General features: G+C 45.2%; 1 long non-coding RNA gene across 1 annotated transcript; it reads right to left on the reverse strand.

Annotated features, from left to right (window-relative positions):
• Window positions 1-305: 305 nt before the first annotated feature.
• LOC137345952 (uncharacterized) lies at window positions 306-13661 on the reverse strand. The gene is made up of 3 exons (XR_010968619.1): window positions 13581-13661; window positions 4598-4970; window positions 306-782 (listed from the first exon to the last, which is right to left on the reverse strand). It is a non-coding gene; the product is annotated as an uncharacterized lncRNA (long non-coding RNA).
• Between the last annotated feature and the right edge of the window lie 5231 nt (window positions 13662-18892).

An 18892-nucleotide genomic window follows, 5' to 3' on the forward strand; every position in this document is an offset into this window, starting at 1 on the left:
TCACCAAGCCCTGTACAATTGCAGCAAGACTTCCTTACTCTTATACTCCAACCCGCCCCACATCCACACCCCCCCCCCCCATGCAATAAAGCCTAACACACCATTCACCTCATCCCACAAAGAAGTCGAGTAAACCTTTGCTACAACCTCTCTCGGGCAAGCATGTCCTTCCTTAGGCAAGAAGACCAAAACTGCACACGGTTCCCCAGGTGCGGCCTCACCAATGCCCTGTATAATTGTTGGAAGATTACGTTACTCTAAAATTCAATCCCTTTGTAACAAAAGATAACATACCATTTGCCTTCCTAATTGCTTGCTGTAATTGCATGTTACCTTGCTGGGCTGCATGTACGAGGATATATGGGGTAAGGTGTAAATCCAGCATTCTAGCTGGTCCTGTCAGTTTCCCTATAGTGCCCCATTTATCATGCACACTGCAATTCATTCTAATTTTTATTGTATTCTAATCTTAACCCGACCCCCATTAGGTAATTCAGATTAAAACTGACCCTCATTCACACTCACTACAATTAATCCTAACAATTATTGTAACCTAATGGCTACTGGACTGATAAAGACAGACGGAAGACATTTTTCTAAACTGATTCTAAGCACGCAAATCAGGCATTATTTCAGAAATCTGCCAACAAAAGCTGTGACAAAGCAGAGACACGCTAGGAGAGGGGCCAATGTGATCCTGACGACGTTTACAGCTCTGGTGGATTGAACTGTTCCAGCTTTTCTTTCGAGTCCCTGGATTCCGCCTGCTTCTTCCCTGGTTTCTGGAAAATGAGTAAAAGCAAGTTATGCTTCTCCGTCACACCGTGTTTGAAAGGAAAAAGACTTGGATTTATATAACACCTTTCACAACCTTAGGACATCCCAAATTACTTCATAGCCAATGAAGTACCTTTTTGAAATGTAGCCACAATTGTAATATAGGAAAGACTGCAGCCAATTTGCACCCAGCGAGCTCCTACAAACAGCAATGTGCTGATGAGCCCAGACCATCTTTTTCGTAGTGATATTGATCAAGGGGTCAATATTAGCCAGGATGAGGAACTAGCGCAATGGGATCAGTTACGCCTGCCTGAGTGGCCAGCAAGACCTCACCTTAATATCTCATCCGAAAGACAGCACCTCCGATATTGCAGCACTCCCTCAGTACCGCACAGGGGGGCGTGTCGGGCTAGATTTTGTGCTTAAGTCTCTGGAGTGTAACACGTGGAGGATTTAGACTCGAATGGAATAAATATTGACGCTGACAAAGGTATAGGATTACAAAATTCTCAAACAAACTTTACTGAACTTTATTGCCGGCACAGACACGATGGGTTGAATGGCCTCCTTCTGTGCCGTAATTTTTCTGTGGTTCTGTGGAACTATGCTCCAAAATCACAAGGATATGCTAAGCACCCTGATATCTGATGAACAGGCAAATGACACCATGCAGGACCTCTCAATGGAAAACAGAACTCGCAAACTGACCCTTTTCAGTTGTGTCCTCATTTTATAAATACCCCATAGAAACTGAATTTTCCCAATCCACAGGACAACTAGCCTGTCTTACTTTAAACTATGAGATCAAAGGTTTACACGTCCAGTTGCCTAGATTCTATTGACAAAGCTGAATCTTCCACACAGTCCCCAGCCTTGCCCTTCAATCACTTTAACTCAACCACAGAAAACTAGCCCTTTCCCCTCCAGCTCTCCAATTTAACTCAACCAGGAGACTAAAGGGTTAAGTGTTCACTGAATGATACAAGCTTTTCTCTTACCCAGCCCAGCTGGTTCCCCTCTAGTCTCCGTTCACACCTGCAGCACTGGGCGGACGTCCAGGGGAAAAGACGTAACATCTGATGCATTAGCTAACGGTCCGGCTGCACAGCAAAGAACAAAGGAAGGTTCACCTTATCCCCCCATGTGTGCATCTGTTCAGAACCTGTGGCGATCGGGATTGGTTACGCCCCGAATGGTCAGGGGTGATGTTGCCTCTCATAGACAGAGTCCCTAGCAGATGCTATTGATAAAGTTAAAGTAGACGGCTTCTGAGTTACAGTATTTATCTCCCTCTACGAGTTACAGTATTTTATCTGTCTCTGAGTTACAGTATCTTTCTCTCTCCTTGAGTCTGTCTGTCCCTCAATCACCCAGGTGTCTTCCTTCACACTATTTCACACTGGTTGTGGTTGTTGGAGGTCAATCATCTGAGCTCCAGGACATCACTGCAGGAGTTCCTCAGGGTAGTGTCCTAGGCCCAACCATCTTCGGCTGCTTCATCAATACCTTCCTTCGATCATAAGGTCAGAAGTGGGGATGTTCACTGATGATTGAACAATGTTCAGCACCATTCATGACTCCTCAGATACTGAAGCAGTCCGTGTAGAAATGCAGCAAGACCTGGACAATATCCAGGCTTGGGCTGATAAGTGGCAAGTAACATTCGTGCCACACAAGTGCCAGGCAATGACCATCTCCAACAAGAGAGAATCTAACCATCTCCCATTGACATTCAATGGCATTACCATCGCTGTATCCCCCACTATCAACATCCTGGGGGTTACCATTGACCAGAAACTGAACTGGAGTAGCCATATAAATACCGTGGCTACAAGAGCAGGTCAGAGGTTAGGAATCCTGAGGTGAGTAACTCACCTCCTGACTCCCCAAAGCCTGTCCACCATCTACAAGGCACAAGTCAGGAGTGTGACCTGGATGGGTGCAGCTCCAACAACACTCAAGAAGCTTGACACCATCCAGGACAAAGCAGCCCGCTTAATTGGTACCCCATCTACAAACATTCACTCCCTCCACCACCAACGCACAGTGGCAGCTGTGTGTACCATCTACAAGATGCACTGCAGCAATGCACCAAGGCTCCTTAGACAGTACCTTCCAAACCCGCGACCTCTACCAACTAGAAGGACAAGGGCAGCAGATGCATGGGAACACCACCACCTGCAAGTTCCCCTCCAAGTCACACACCATCCTGACTTGGAACTATATCGCCGTTCCTTCACTGTCACTGGGTCAAAATCCTGGAACTCCCTTCCTAACAGCACTGTGGGTGTACCTACCCCACATGGACTGCAGCGGTTCAAGAAGGCAGCTCACCACCACCTTCTCAAGGGCAATTAGGGATGGGCAATAAATGCTGGCCTAGCCAGTGACGCCCACATCCCATGAATGAGTAAAAAAAAGAATTTCAAGGTTCCTCACTTCACTGACTGCAACAATGGCCATGGAATCAGAGGAAGTTAATCCTGCCAGTGTTTTGATAATCATAGGTATTTGTACCATTGTAATGTTTGTGATAAGAACAGAACCCATACCTGATTTCTTATAATTACGGGCTGTTGGTCATTTTATTGCCTATATCCTGTCTTAGGAATGCAGCGCACAGTGAATTGCCCAGGTTTTCCTTACCATTTTTCACACCCTTGTCTTCCCACTAAGATCAAGCTAGCAAATTCAACAGTGGCCACCAATTCAATTTAATATATCATGCCTTATGTGCATTCTCATAGTATAGCAGACATAACCAGAGTCATAGTAGTATGCAGCTAAAAATTGATCAGTTACTTTGCCATTTCAGTCCATATTTACAGGAGTGAGATTTAAACCCATGACGTTCTGATTCTAAGGGGAGGTGAAAGTGTTATCCACTGAGCCACAGCTGGCACTGTGAGACATGTGATAGCAGACTGGCTACTTATTTACAACGTGTCCAATTGAAGTCAATTGGAAGAAAACCAGGGTGGGGTGTAAAAATGGTGAAATTGACTTTCTAGAATGGGTGCGACTGGTCCACAGAGCCAGTTTCACACACCGCCAGGCAGGAACCCACAGAATTGGACGAATTGCCAATGTTACACCCACCCATTATTACTCTCTGATTAATACCAGCATTGCACCCAACCCTGTCAGCTTCCCAATGGGCGGGCTAGGTTAAAATTGCCCCCAGTTGGACTGAGTATTGGGTGGGGTGTATAATGAGTGGCTGACTCGGTAACATTGCACTACCACACAAGGTGCATTTTTACCCTGCCCAGCAGCGCGGTTGCTAATGCTTTAAAGACTTTCAAACCAGTGGCTTGGTAGATATGCCACTTTCACCTGTAAGCCAGAAGGTTGTGGGTTCAAATTCCACTCCAGAGGACTTGAGTACAAAATTCTAGGCTGACACTCCCAGTGCAGTACTTGAGGAAGTGCTGCACTGCCGGAGGTGCAGTCTTTGTGGTAGAAGTTAAACCAAGGCCCTGTTAATTGGATGTAAGAGATGCACTGACGCTGTTTCAAAGAAGAGGAGGGGTTTTATCCTCAGCGTCCTGGCCAGTATTTATTCCTCAACCAACATCACAAAAAAAACCCCGATCTACTGTTTATTATCGCATTGATCCTTGTGGACCCTTGCTCTGGACAAATCGGCTGCTGCATTTAATACATTACAACTCTTCAAAAAAATACTTTATTGGCTTGTGAAAGGCGTTATATAAATACATTTCTTTCTTACTTTTGCTGTGTATTGCCCATGAGCAATTTTAACATATTCTAAATTAGGATTTAACATCCACGCGAAGTATGAAATAAAAAGTACCTGCTTCCGGGAGCACTGTTAATTTGATTTGACCTGTAGCTGACCCTGAATCGCCTCTGACCTTTACGCGGTAGGTCCCGGTGTCATTTAGCTGAAGATTTTGAAGGAGCAGAGAAGCATTTTCAGGGAAAAAAGTGGTGCGGTGGCTGTAGGACTTCCAGGTAAAAAACTGTCTGCTGCAATTACCGGAGGAATTTAGGGAGCTCCATATCAGGAATGGAGTCGGGAAGGCTTGGAAACTCCAGGAGATCTTTATGTAATGCTGATACCGAACGTCATAGGAGACGGGGAGAAGAACAGACCCATTTTCGATTCCAGTCACTCGGTTCTTCTGCACAAGCAATTCAGCTGAGCTCACACAACCTGCCCACAACTGAAAGAAACTACTTTAAACCCACAGTTTCTACATCACATGTTCAATACAGTATAGCATCAGCAATTGAGTGCCAAAAAATGAAATATGGTGAGGAGTGAGATAATGTTGGCAAGTTATCCTACCATCTACAAGATGCATTGCAGCAACTTGCCAAGGCCCCTTCGCCAGCACCTGCCAAACCCGCGACCTCTACCACCCAGAAGGACAAGGGCAGCAAATGGCATGGGAACACCACCACCTGCAAGTTCCCCTCTGAGCCTCACACCATCCCGACTTGGGCATATATCGGCTGTTCCTTCACTGTGGCTGGGTCAAACTCCCTAACAGCACTGTGGGTATACCTACCCCACATGGACTGCAGCGGTTCAAGAAGGCGGCTCACCACCACCTTCTCAAGGGCAATTAGGGATGGGCAATAAATGCTGGCCTGGCCAGCGACGCCCACATCCCATGAACATAAGAACATATGAAATAGGAGCAGGAGAAGGCCATTTAGCCCCTCGCGCCTGATCCACCATTCAATAAGATCATGGCTGATCTGATTGCGGCCTTAACTCCACTTTTCTGCCACCCCATAACCCTCGACTCCCTTGTCAATCAAACGTCTGTCTAACTATTAATCACACTGTTACGACCCAGTGAGAAAGGTGGCTCGGGGTCCCTCTCAGCCTTGACCCGGTGTTACCGTGACACCGTTTAATTTTAAACACACCGTGTTTTTAGCTCCCCTTCTTGGTGAATCCTTGTTCACTGCTTTCCAATTATAAGGCAAATAAACCAGCACAAACAGGTTTTCTTAAGTTTAAAGAAAAAAAGTTGAAATTTATTAAACTTAAACTTAAACTCTAATTCGGTTGACGCCTACGGATATACAATGCGCCCACGCTAGCATGCATACACGATACGCACATGCAAGTAGAGACAGAAAAGAGCAGAAGAAAAATAAGGTGGAAAGGTTTGAGGCAATATCTGAAGAGGTTTTGTTATGGTTCTTCGAGCTCACTGTGGAGCCCTTGATTGTAGGTAGATCTTGCTTTTCGTTGGGGCCCAGTATTCTTCTTAAACCTTGTTTGCTGTAGGAGACTTTTTTCTCTTGGGGTTCGTATGTCTTCAGTGAATTCAGAGGCTTGTGAGAAAGAGATGGGGGCAGACAGGAGAGATCTTCTCAGTTCAGGAGCAAACAGACTTTCTGAGTTCAAATTGTTTGTACAATTCAGAAAGCCCAGGTTGCCAACAGGTTAGTCATGTGACTAACTGGTCTAAACATGTCTTGGAGAGTATCACCTTAGCAGTCTCTGGAATGCTCCTCTTACACACAATGCCTGGTGATCAAGATCCATTGTGGGTTGAATATGTCAGGGATTGGTCCTTTGTCCTTCCAATCACCATCTGTTAATATGCAAATGTATTTTCCAGCTATGGCTGATCTGTTTAACAAGTCCTTTCTTCATTCCAGTAACAATTTAAAATCAATGTTCATGACAAAATTAATGTGCCTCATTCTTGGCAGATGGGGGCCTAGCATGACAATAGACTTTGCTGGATAACAGTGCATTAGAATATTAGTAGAACAGGAGAGTGAAACAAACTCCAATAAATTAATAAATGTCACTCGTATTGCGCCTATGAACTTGTATCACTATATGTCACTCACAGTTTGAATACTTACGCGCTGGGTAGTGAGAGAAGGGGGAAGGTGAACAGCTAGCAGTCGTGGTCCACATCGGAACCAACAGCATAGGTAGAAAGAAGGATATAGTCCTGCAGTCAGAATTTAGGGAGCCTGGTAAAAAATTATCAAGCAGGACCTCAAAAGTAATAATCTCTGGATTACTCCCGGTGCTACACGCAATTCAGTATAGAAATAAAAGGATAATGCAGATGAATGCGTGGCTGGAAAGATGGTGCAGGAGGGAGGGCTTTAAATTCTTGGGACATTGGGACCGGCTCTGGGGGAGATGGGACTTGTACAGGCTGGACGAGTTGCACTTGAACAGAACCAGGACTGAGTTCCTTGTGGGACGTTTTGCTAGTGATGTTGGGGAGGGTTTAAACTAGTTTGGCAGGGGGATGGGGACCTGAGGGTAGACTCAGCTGGGACAAAATCAGGAATGAAAATGGAAGGCAGAAAATTAATGGATGAGTCTGGAAGACAGAGGAAACAAATGTTAGAGAATTTTTAAAAAAGAGTTTGACAGTGCTCAAGGTTATCTATTTCAATGCAAGGAGTATAGCAAATAAAGCAGATGAGCTGAGGGCACAGATAGACATGTGACAGTATAATATCATAGCTATTACAGAAACATGGCTTAAGAAGGGACAGGAATGGCAGCTCAACGTTCCTGATTACAGGGTTTTCAGTTGCGATAGGGAGGGGAATAAGAAAGAAGGGGTAGTGGCAATTTTGGTCAAAGAAACTATTACAGCTGTGAGGAGGGATGATATGTTGGAAGGTTCATCAAATGAGGCCATATGGATTGAGCTAAGGAACAAAAAAGGGGCAGTCACACTGCAGGGAGTGTACTATAGACCCCCAAACAGTCAGAGGGAGATAGAAGAGCAGATATGTAGGCAAATCTCTGAGAAGTGCAAGAACAATAGGGCAGTAATAGTAGGGGATTTTAATTACCTCAATATTAACGGGGATAGATTTAGTGTGAAAAGAATTGAAGGAGCAGAATTCTTGAGGTGCATTCAGGAGAACTTTCTTGGCCACTATGTAGCAAGTCCAACAAGAGAGGGAGCAGTTTTAGACTTAGTTTTAGGAAATGAAGATGGGCAGGTGCAAGGAGTGGCAGTGGGAGAGCATTTTGCTGGTAATGATCATAATTCCGTCAGTTTTAACATAATTATGGAAAAGGACAGAGATAGAACAGGAGTTAGAATGCTCAATTGGGACAAGGCCAATTTTACTAAACCATGGAGTGATTTAGCAAAAATGGACTGAAAACAGCTACTTGAAGGGAAATCAGTGTCAGAACAGTGGGAGGCATTCAAAGGGGAGATTCAAGGAGTTCAGAGTAAAGATGTTCCTACAAAGAAAAAGGGTGAGGCGGCCAAATCTAGAGCCCCATGGATGTCAAGGAGCCTACAGGGTAAGATAAGGCAGAAAAGGAAAGCTTATGTCCGACACCGAGAACTCAATACTACAGAAAGCCAAGAAGAATATAGAAAGTAGAAGGGTGAAATCAAAAAGGAAATTAGGAAAGCAAAGAGAGGGCATGAAAGAATATTGGCAAGCAAAATCAAGGTGAACCCAAAGATGTTTTATCAATACATTAAGAGGAAGAGGATAACTAAGGAAAGAGAGTAGGGCCCAAAAAAGACAAAAAAGGTAACCTATGTGTAGGAGTGGAAGATATTGGTATTGTTCTTAATCAATACTTTGCATCTGTCTTCACAAAAGAGGGGGACAATGCAGATATTGTAGTTAAGGAGGAAGAGTGTGAAGTATTGGATATGTTAAACATAGGGGGAGAGGAACTATTAATGGGACTAGCATCTTTGAAAGTTGATAAATCACCAAGGCCCAATGAAATGTACCCTAGACTGTTAAAAGAAGCAAGAGAGGAAATAGCAGAAGGTCTGACCATCATTTTCCAATTCTCAGTGGATACAGGTGTGGTGCCAGAGGATTGGAGAACTGCTAATGTTGTACCTCTGTTTAAAAAGGGAGCAAAGGATAGACCAAATAATTACAGTCTAACCTCAGTAGTATGTAAATTATTGGAATCTATTCTGAGAGACAGGATAAACTGTCAGTTAGAAAGGCACAGGTTAATCAAGGATCGTCAACATGGATTTCTTAAGGGAAGATCTTGTTTGACCAACTTGATCGAGTTTTTTGAAGAAGTAACAAGAAAGATAGATGAGGGTAGTGCAGTTGATTTGGTCTACGTGGATTTTAGCAAGGCTTTTGACAAGGTCCCACTGGTTTAAAAAATAAAATCCCATGGGATCCAGGGAAATGCAGCAAGGTGGATACAAAATTGGCTCAGTTGCAGGAAACAAAGGGTAATTGTTGACGGGTGTTTGAGCGACTGGAGGGCTGTTTCTAGTGGTGTTCTGTAGGGCTCAGTCCCTTGCTTTTTCTGGTATATATTAACAATTTGGACATAAATGTAGGGGACATGATCAAGAAGTTTTCAGCTGACACAAAGATCGGTCTTGTGGTAGATAGCAAGGAGGATAGTTGTGGGAAGCAGGAAGATATTGATGGTCTGGTCAGATGGGCAGAAGAGTGGCAAATGGAATTCAACCTGGAGAAGTGTGAGGTGATGCATTTAGGGAGGTCAAACAAGGCAAAGGAGTACACGATTAATAGGAAAATACTGAGAAGTGTGGAGGAAGTGAGGGACCTTGGAGTGAATGTCCACAGATCCCTAAAGGTAGTAGGACATGTTGATAAGGTGGTTAAGAAGGCATATGGAATCATTTTCTTTATTAGCTGAGGTATAGAATATAAAAGCAGGGAGGTTAGGCTGGAACTGTATAACTCATTGGTTAGGTCACAACTTGAGGACTGTGTGCAGTTCTGGTCACCTCATTACAGAACGGATGTAATTGCACTAGAGAGGGTACAGAGGAGATTTACGAGGATGTTACCAGGATTGGAAAAATGCAGCTATGAGGAAAGATTGGATAGGCTGGGATTGTTCTCCTTGGAACAGAGAAGGCTGAGGGGAGATTTGATTGAGATGTACAAAATAGTGAGGGGCCTGGATAGAGTGGAGTTGAAGGGTCTATTCACCTTAGCAGAGAGTTCAGTGATGAGGGGGCATAGATTTAAAGTGATTGGTAGAAAAATTAGAGAGAGATGAGGAAAATCTTTTTCACCCAGGGGGTGGTATTGAGGCAGAGACCCTCAACTCATTCAAAAGGAGTCTGGATATGCACCTCAAGTGCCGTAATCTGCAGCACTACGGACCAAAGGCTGGAAGATGGGATTAGAATAGGTGGATCGTTTTTTGGCCAGCACGGACATGATGGGGCAAGTGGCCTCTTTCTGTGCTTAATCTTTCTATGATTCTATGAACATACGAACATATGAATTAGGAGCAGGAGTAGGCCACTCGACCCCTTGACCCTGCTCCGTCATTCAATAAGTTCACGGCTGAACTGATTACTCCACATTTCCACCTACCCCCAATAACCTTCCACCCCCTTGCCTATCAAGAATCTATCTATCTCTGCCTTAAAAATATTCAAAGACTCTGCTTCCATCACCTATTGAGGAACAGAATTCCAAAGACCTACGACCCTCTGAAAGAATAAATTCTCCTCATCTCTGTCTTAAATGGGCGACCCTGTATTTTTAAACAGTGACCCCTAGTTTGAGATTCTCTCCCAAGGGGAAACATCCTTTCCACATCCACCTTGTCAAGACCCCTCAGGATCTCGTATGTTTCAATCAAGTTTGCCTCTTACTCTTCTAAATTCCAGCGGAGACAAGCCTAGCCTGTCCAATCTTTCCTCATAAGAAAGCCCACCCATTCCAGCTATTAGTCTAGGAAACCTTCTCTGTACTGCCTCCAAACGTATTTACATCCTTCCTTAAATAAGGAGACCAGTACTGTACACAGTACTCCAGATGTGGTCTCACCAATGCTGAAGCATAGCATCCCTACTTTTGTATTCAATTCCCCTCATAATAAATGATAACATTCTATTAGCTTTCCTAATTACGTGCTGTATCTGCATACTAATCTTTGCAATTCATGCACTAGGACACCCAGATCCCTCTGCATCTCAGAGCTCTGCAATCTCTCGCCATTTAGATAATATGCTTCTTTTTTATTCTTCCTGCCAAAGTGGACAATTTCCCACTTTCCCACATGATACTCCATTTGCCAGGTCTTTGCCCACTCACTTAACCTATCAAGATCCCTTTGTAGCCCCCTTATGTCCTCTTCACAAATTACTTTCCTACCTATCTCTGTGTCATCAGCAAATTTAGCAACTATACCTTCAATCCCTTCTTCTAAGTCATTTATATAAATTATATAACGTTGAGGCCCTATTATTCTATGATTTGTGACAAGTGCCAGATCTACTCTAGCTGCTCCTTTTACTGCAGACCTAATTTAACATGCCTATCATTTTTTGTAGATGGAAGGATGCCGACCGATTTACATAAACATGCTCGGTATAAGTGGTGAGGATTGTAAGTAAATATTGTCAGTGAAGAGAACTTTCTCCTCACTGAGGCAGTCAGTTTGTAACTTCCGATAATGTGCTCTATGTAAAATACTATTAAACCGTATTTAATACTCTTGCAATAACATGAAATCGGAGTTCTGCAGGGGATGAGATTGCCCCAGAAAGCCAAATGTATTCACAATGAAGTAAGATCACTGGTTTATTAGAACATTACAGCGCAGTACAGGCCCTTCGGCCCTCGATGTTGCGCCGACCTGTGAAACCATCTGACCTACACTATTCCATTTTCATCCATATGTCTATCCAATGACCACTTAAATGCCCTTAAAGTTGGCGAGTCTACTACTGTTGCAGGCAGGGCGTTCCACGCCCCTACTACTCTCTGAGTAAAGAAACTACCTCTCACATCTGTCCTATATCTATCACCCCTCAACTTAAAGCTATGTCCCCTCGTGTTTGCCATCACCATCCGAGGAAAAAGACTCTCACTATCCACCCTATCTAACCCTCTGATTATCTTATATGTCTCTATTAAGTCACCTCTCCTCCTCCTTCTCTCCAACGAAAACAACCTCAAGTCCCTCAGCCTTTCCTCGTAAGACCTTCCCTCCATACCAGGCAACATCCTAGTAAATCTCCTCTGCACCCTTTCCAAAGCTTCCACATCCTTCCTATAATGCGGTGACCAGAACTGCACGCAATACTCCAGGTGCGGTCTCACCAGAGTTTTGTACAGCTGCAGCATGACCTCGTGGCTCCGAAACTCGATCCCCCTACTAATAAAAGCTAACACACCATATGCCTTCTTAACAGCCCTATTAACCTGGGTGGCAACTTTCAGGGATTTATGTACCTGGACACCAAGATCTCTCTGTTCATCTACACTACCAAGAATCTTCCCATTAGCCCAGTACTCTGCATTCCTGTTACTCCTTCCAAAGTGAATCACCTCACACTTTTCCGCATTAAACTCCATTTGCCATCTCTCAGCCCAGCTCTGCAGCCTATCTATGTCCCTCTGTACCCTACAACATCCTTCGGCACTATCCACAACTCCACCGACCTTCGTGTCATCCGCAAATTTACTAACCCACCCTTCTACACCCTCTTCCAGGTCATTTATAAAAATGACAAACAGCAGTGGCCCCAAAACAGATCCTTGCGGTACACCACTAGTAACTAAACTCCAGGATGAACATTTGCCATCAACCACCACCCTCTGTCTTCTTTCAGCTAGCCAATTTCTGATCCAAAGCTCTAAATCTCCTTCAACCCCATACTTCCGTATTTTCTGCAATAGCCTACCGTGGGGAACCTTATCAAACGCCTTATTGAAATCCATATACACCACATCCACTGCTTTACCCTCATCCACCTGTTTGGTCACCTTCTCAAAAAACTCAATAAGGTTTGTGAGGCACGACCTACCCTTCACAAAACCGTGCTGACTATCGCTAATGAACTTATTCTTTTCAAGATGATTATAAATCCTATCTCTTATAACCTTTTCCAACATTTTACCCACAACTGAAGTAAGGCTCACAGGTCTATAATTACCAGGGCTGTCTCTACTCCCCTTCTTGAACAAGAGGACAACATTTGCTATCCTCCAGTCTTCCGGCACTATTCCTGTCGACAATGACGACATAAAGATCAAGGACAAAGGCTCTGCAATCTCCTCCCTGGCTTCCCAGAGAATCCTAGGATAAATCCCATCAGGCCCAGGGGACTTATCTATTTTCACACTTTCCAAAATTGCTAACACCTCCTCCTTGTGAACCTCAATCCCATCTAGCCTAGTAGTCTGAACCTCAGTATTCTCCTCGACAACATTTTCTTTCTCTACTGTAAACACTGACGAAAAATATTCATTTAACGCTTCCCCTATCTCCTCTGATTCCACACACAACTTCCCACTACTATCCTTGATTGGCCCTAATCTAACTCTAGTCATTCTTTTATTCCTGATATACCTATAGAAAGCCTTCGGGTTTTCCTTGATCCTATCCGCCAATGACTTCTCGTGTCCTCTCCTTGCTCTTCTTAGCTCTCCCTTTAGATCCTTCCTGGCTAGCTTGTAACTCTCAAGCGCCCTAACTGAGCCTTCACGTCTCATCCTAACATAAGCCTTCTTCTTCCTTTTGACAAGCGCTTCAACTTCTTTAGTAAACCACGGCTCCCTCGCTCGACAACTTCCTCCCTGCCTCACAGGTACATACTTATCAAGGACACGCAGTGGCTGCTCCTTGAATAAGCTCCACATTTCGATTGTTCCCATCCCCTGCAGTTTCCTTCCCATCCTATGCATCCTAAATCTTGCCTAATCACATCATAATTTCCTTTCCCCCAGCTATAATTCTTGCCCTGCGGTATATACCTGTCCCTGCCCATCGCTAAGTTTAACAGGTACTTTTCTATTCAGTATATCAGTTCAATTCTTAAACTCACCCACTGCGTTGTAATGAAGCAAAGGGGCCAGACAATAGTTCCAGGGGACATTCTTCACCTCCACTCTGCTTCACACTGTGCTGGGAGGATGTGGTTCTGAAGTCAGTGCTTGTAAAGTTTCCAGGCTAACTGCGGGTTGTCAGTCCGGTGACCAGAAGTGGTCAGATGGTCGAGGAACTAATGACACATGAGACTTAGAGAGGGATGTGGAACTTACACAGCCATTGTATCGTCAATGACTTTAAACAGATGAAGAAAGGAGAAAGACGTGAAGAGGCTGATTTTTTTTCTTCTTTTTAAAACCGAATACACGGCAGCGTCAATGGATAAAAGCTTCAGGAGGATTTAGCTGCTGAGACTTTTATCCGATATAATCCAGCCCAGCGAACTCCAGCTCCCAAAATCTGCAGTGGTGGAAATGAACCTTAAACCTGTGTCCGACGGCGGCCAATGTGGGCAAGGGCAGGTTGGGGGCAGTTCTTTTTTTCCCAAAATATACTTTATTCATAAAATGTGTAAAAGTACATTGCATTACAGTTCAAATTTGACATTTTATGAAGTGCAATACAGATCAGTTTACATCAATGCAAAGAGTCATAGAGTTATACAGCGCAGAAACAGGCCCTTCGGCCCATCGTGTCTGTGCTGGCCTGTAGCCTTGTATGCTATGGCTTTTCATGTGCTCATCTAAATACTTCTTAAATGTTGTAAGGGTTCCTGCCTCTACCACCCCTTCAAGCAGTGCGTTCCAGATTCCAAATCCCCTCTAAACCTCCTGCCCCTTACCTTAAATCTATGCCCCCTGGTTATTGACCCCTCCACTAAGGGAAAAAGTTTCTTCCTATCTAACAATACAGTACATGAGATGCCTCGCTGGTTGTCATCCTGCCATCTATGAAAGATGATGGACAGGCAGCGAACAATCCATTTAGGTGGGGTGTCTTCTCTTGTTGCACCTTTGCTGATGGCTGTGAAGGCCAATCCTTGAGAGGCAGATTCTGCCACAAGTGCCACACGTGAAGCTGCCAAGTGACGCTGAATGTTATTATTTTTGGCGTTGGTACCTGTTGCCAAGCTATTGTAGCAACTGGTTGTCGTGGTAGTGCACGCCAGACCACAGGATGTGTCGCCATTTCCCTCTTTCACCAGCTAGTGATTATCCCAGATCTGATAGTCGACATTTAGAGCCTTCATGTTTCGCTTGTAAGCAACCTTGAGGTGGAGCTTTGGGCACCCCACTGGTCGTCTGGCCCCGGCTACCTCACCATACAGAAGGTCCTTGGGTATGTGACTGTCTTCCATCCTGTGGGCGTGTCCGACCAACAAAGCCGCCTCTGTTTGATTACTGAAAACACACTTGGGAGCTCTGTCTTTGAGAGGACTGTCACATTGGTGATTTTGTCCTGCCAGGATATACCCGTAATGTGCCACAGACAGCAGAGATGGAAAATTATTGAGCTTCTTTTTCTGGTAGCTGTAAGTTGCCCATGTTTCACAGCCACACAGCAAAGTGCTGAGAACACAGGTCTTAAAAACCATGAGCTTGGTCCTAAGGGTCAGCTTGGCGTTATCCCATGTGTGTTTCGCGAGTCAGCCAAAGGTGGTAGCTGCTTTCCCTAAGCATTTTTCGAGCCTCACTACACTTGCCATTACAGGTTATATTTACAATGTACATTTACATTTCATACTGGGGGCAGCTACAGATTGCCCAGCCCTGTCTCACACTCCAAATTAAGACTTATCAGCTACGCATTCATTTAAATTGGATTTTAAATTCTACATTTGCAGTATCAGGGGATTGTTAAGATTTACAAGTGCAACTTCAATGGAACCTGTAGCATTAAGACACACATCTTACTGAACAATGGAAGGTATTCCTTGTGTCCTGGAAATAGAAGTATTGTTACATCTCATCACTCTTCTGAGTTTTCTCACCTATTTGTAAAACTACTGACTCTAGCCTGCCTGTGATTTACTGAGTCCCTGCCAAAATGTGATGCACAAATAATCATTGTTTACACATGATCTTAAATAAACATGTTAATAGGCTGTTGGATCTCCCTCAGTCAACATCCATGCAGGCATGGAATCATAGGATGATACAGCCCAGAAGAAGGCCATTCAGCCCATCGTGCCTGTGCTGGCTCTTCGAAAGAGCCATCACTCCCACCCACCCCCTGCTCTTTCCCCAAAGCCCTGTAAGTATTTATCCAATTCTCTTTTGAAAGTTACTATTGAATCTGCTTCCACCGTCCCTTCTGGCAGTGCATTCCAGATCCTAACAAGTCGCTGTGTTAAAAAAGCAGTCTTCTTCTCCCGCTCTAGCTCTTTTGCCGATTACCTTGTGTCCTTTGGTTTCCAACGCGCCTGTCAGTGGAAACAGAAAGCCTGAAGGGGTGCTTCCACAGCAAGTCGGAGCACGCACCAGGCTGTTCTTCCTTTGAGTAACTTGGCTGGGCTGCGGAGGGCATTGTCAGCTGGGATCGGCAAACTCAGCTCAGACAGCGGAACCCATCCAGCAACCTTCTTGGTCTTTGAAGCTCACTTGCTGCCTCTCTCAGTCGGGTAGGTTTTGACTTTGTACCATAAAAAGCAAAAGAAAGACTTGCACTTATATAGCACCTGGCAGAGCCGCAGGACATCCCAAAGTGCTTTACAGCCAATGAAGTCTAGTCACTGTTGTAATGTAGGAAATGTGGCAGCTAATTTGCACTTAGCAAACTCCCACAAACAGCAATGTGATTAAGACCAGATCATCTGTTTTTTGCGATATTGGTTGGAGATTAAATATTGGACAGACATACTCTCCAGCTCGTCTTTTCCATCTACCTGAGAGCGCATACAAGACCTCAATTTAACACAGGGTTGTCCAACATACAGCCCGCAGGCCAGGATCTGGTCTGCCAAGTGTCAGTTTCATAGCTGACAGCTGCTGCATGAGAGCAGTAACAGCAGTTTCCCAACTTCGGACAGATTAAGAGTTTTCCGACTTTTTAAAAAAATGCCACCGGAAAATTCCGAATCTGTCCGAAGTTGGGAAACTGCTGTTCCTGACATCAGCGCCTGTCAGCTGTGAAACTCAGCGTGATTTTAAAAAAAACTGATCAACCACAAGGTGTTGTGCTGAGTGTTCCCAAGAGAGAGAGGGGGGCAGAGAGAGAGAGAGAGAGAAAGAGAGAGAGAGGGGGGACAGAGAGTGAGGACAACACGGGTGGAGGGAACAACACAGAGAGGGGAGAACACAGGGGGAGAGAAAGACAGTCTAAGAGAAAGAGAGAGAAAGAGAGACAGAGAAGGAAAGAGAGAGGTCACGATCACTCCTGACAGATGGACATCTATCCGGAATACACCACATCACTGAAACAAGTGTGAGGGCAAACATTGACTACTTGTGCAAGCAAAAAATGCCAAGTATCTCACTAAATCAGTGTCCAACATAGTGACGGGAAAGTAAGTCATAGAATGATACAGCACCAAAACAGGCCCTTTGGCCCACTGAGTCCATGCCGACCATCAACCACCAATTTATACTAATCCTACATTAATCCCATTTTCCCTTTCACATCTCCACCTTCCCTCAATTCTCCTATCATCTACCTGCACTAGGGGCAATTTTTTTTTACAACGGCCAATTTACCTATCAACCCGCAAGTCTTTAACATGTGGGAGGAAACTGGAGCACCCGAAGATGGAGAACTTGCAAACTCCGCACAGTACTCAGAATTGAACCCGGGTCGCTGGAGCTGTGAGGCTGTGGTACTAACCACTGCGCCGCTGTGCCGCCCCGTCAAAAAATTAATCTTCTCATTGAAAGCTTCTTCACAAAAATGCACTTTTGTTCTTGTTTGGATTAATAGTAAGATAAGTCCTTAATGCCTTTATCTTTCCAAAATTGTCTCACCGGCCAGCCATGTAAGACAAAAATTGTAATGTGGCCCCCCCACCCCCCACACGAAAAGGTTGGACAACCCTGGTTTAACATCTCATCAAGCATCACAAAAACAGCCCAAATCAGTGCTCACAGTAGATCATAATAAATAGGAGCAAGAGTTGGCCCCTCGAGCCTGCTCTGCCATTCAATAATATCTAATTGTGGCCGAAACTCCACTTTCCTACCTACCCCCCATAACCGCCTAGGGGCGGCACAGTGGCGCAGTGGTTAGCACCGCAGCCTCACAGCTCCAGCGACCCAGGTTCAATTCTGGGTACTGCCTGTGTGGAGTTTGCAAGTTCTCCCTGTGTCTGCGTGGGTTTCCTCCGGGTGCTCCGGTTTCCTCCCACATGCCAAAGACTTGCAGGTTGATAGGTTAATTGGCCATTATAAATTGCCCCTAGTATAGGTAGGTAGTAGGGAAATATAGGGACAGGGGGGGATGTGGTAGTAATGTGGAATTAGTGTAGGATTAGTATAAAATGGGTGGTTGATGGTCGGCACAGATTCGGTGGGCCGAAGGGCCTGTTTCAGTGCTGTATCTCTAAACTAAACTAAACTAAACTAAAAAAACCCTTGACTCCCTTGTAGGGAAATCAAGCTGCCAATCCTGATCTCAAAGGTCTTCAAAGGTCTGGCAGCGAACAAGACCGAGGCTCTATATGTGGGCGCCATCGTAACACCCTAGTTACCCCTTCCCAGCTCCCCCCTCGCACCCCTCTCCCCTGCATACCCTCCCCCTCACACCCTCTTCCCCTGCACCCCCTCCCCTATCCCCCTGCAGGCCTCCTTGCACCTCCTTCCCTCCACCCCCTTCCCTCCCCCACCTCCTCCCACCGGCATCCACCTTACCCTGAGCAGGGGCCCTAACATCCCCACGGCCTTGTGGGCGGCTCAGGAGAGACCAAGGCTAAGGGAGTAAACCCTAACAGAAAATCTGAAGCAGAACCCCGAAGGCGGTCATGTGTCACCTTTGGCATGTTTCTGGCAGTTCCTGCAGCCATACCAGTGCCAAACATCATGCTTTGCACTCCTTTGGACCCTACCAGGAAGGCCAAGAGGGGGGTTTTGACGCTTGGGAAACTCACAACCTCCATACATCCACCCAGGCATGCACCATGGAGAGGTCACTCCATAGTCGCCTCACAGCAACCAAAACAACACGGAACTCAGCAGTTATGGGTTATAAACCCAGCTCAATTGGCGTAGAGATTGGGCGCCACGGGTTGCCTTTGTCGGTGGGAGAGGTCATCGCATCTCACTGGACAGCTACCGCCCGCCTCAAACCGGGCAGCCCCCGGTCAGTAAGGTTCTGTCCCGCCACAGTCCACCTGCTTCAATGGGTGCTTGGAGCTCAGGGTCATTGCCCGAAAAGTGGACT

Source organism: Heterodontus francisci, chromosome 29 (assembly GCF_036365525.1).
Source record: "Heterodontus francisci isolate sHetFra1 chromosome 29, sHetFra1.hap1, whole genome shotgun sequence".
NCBI lineage: Eukaryota > Metazoa > Chordata > Chondrichthyes > Heterodontiformes > Heterodontidae > Heterodontus > Heterodontus francisci.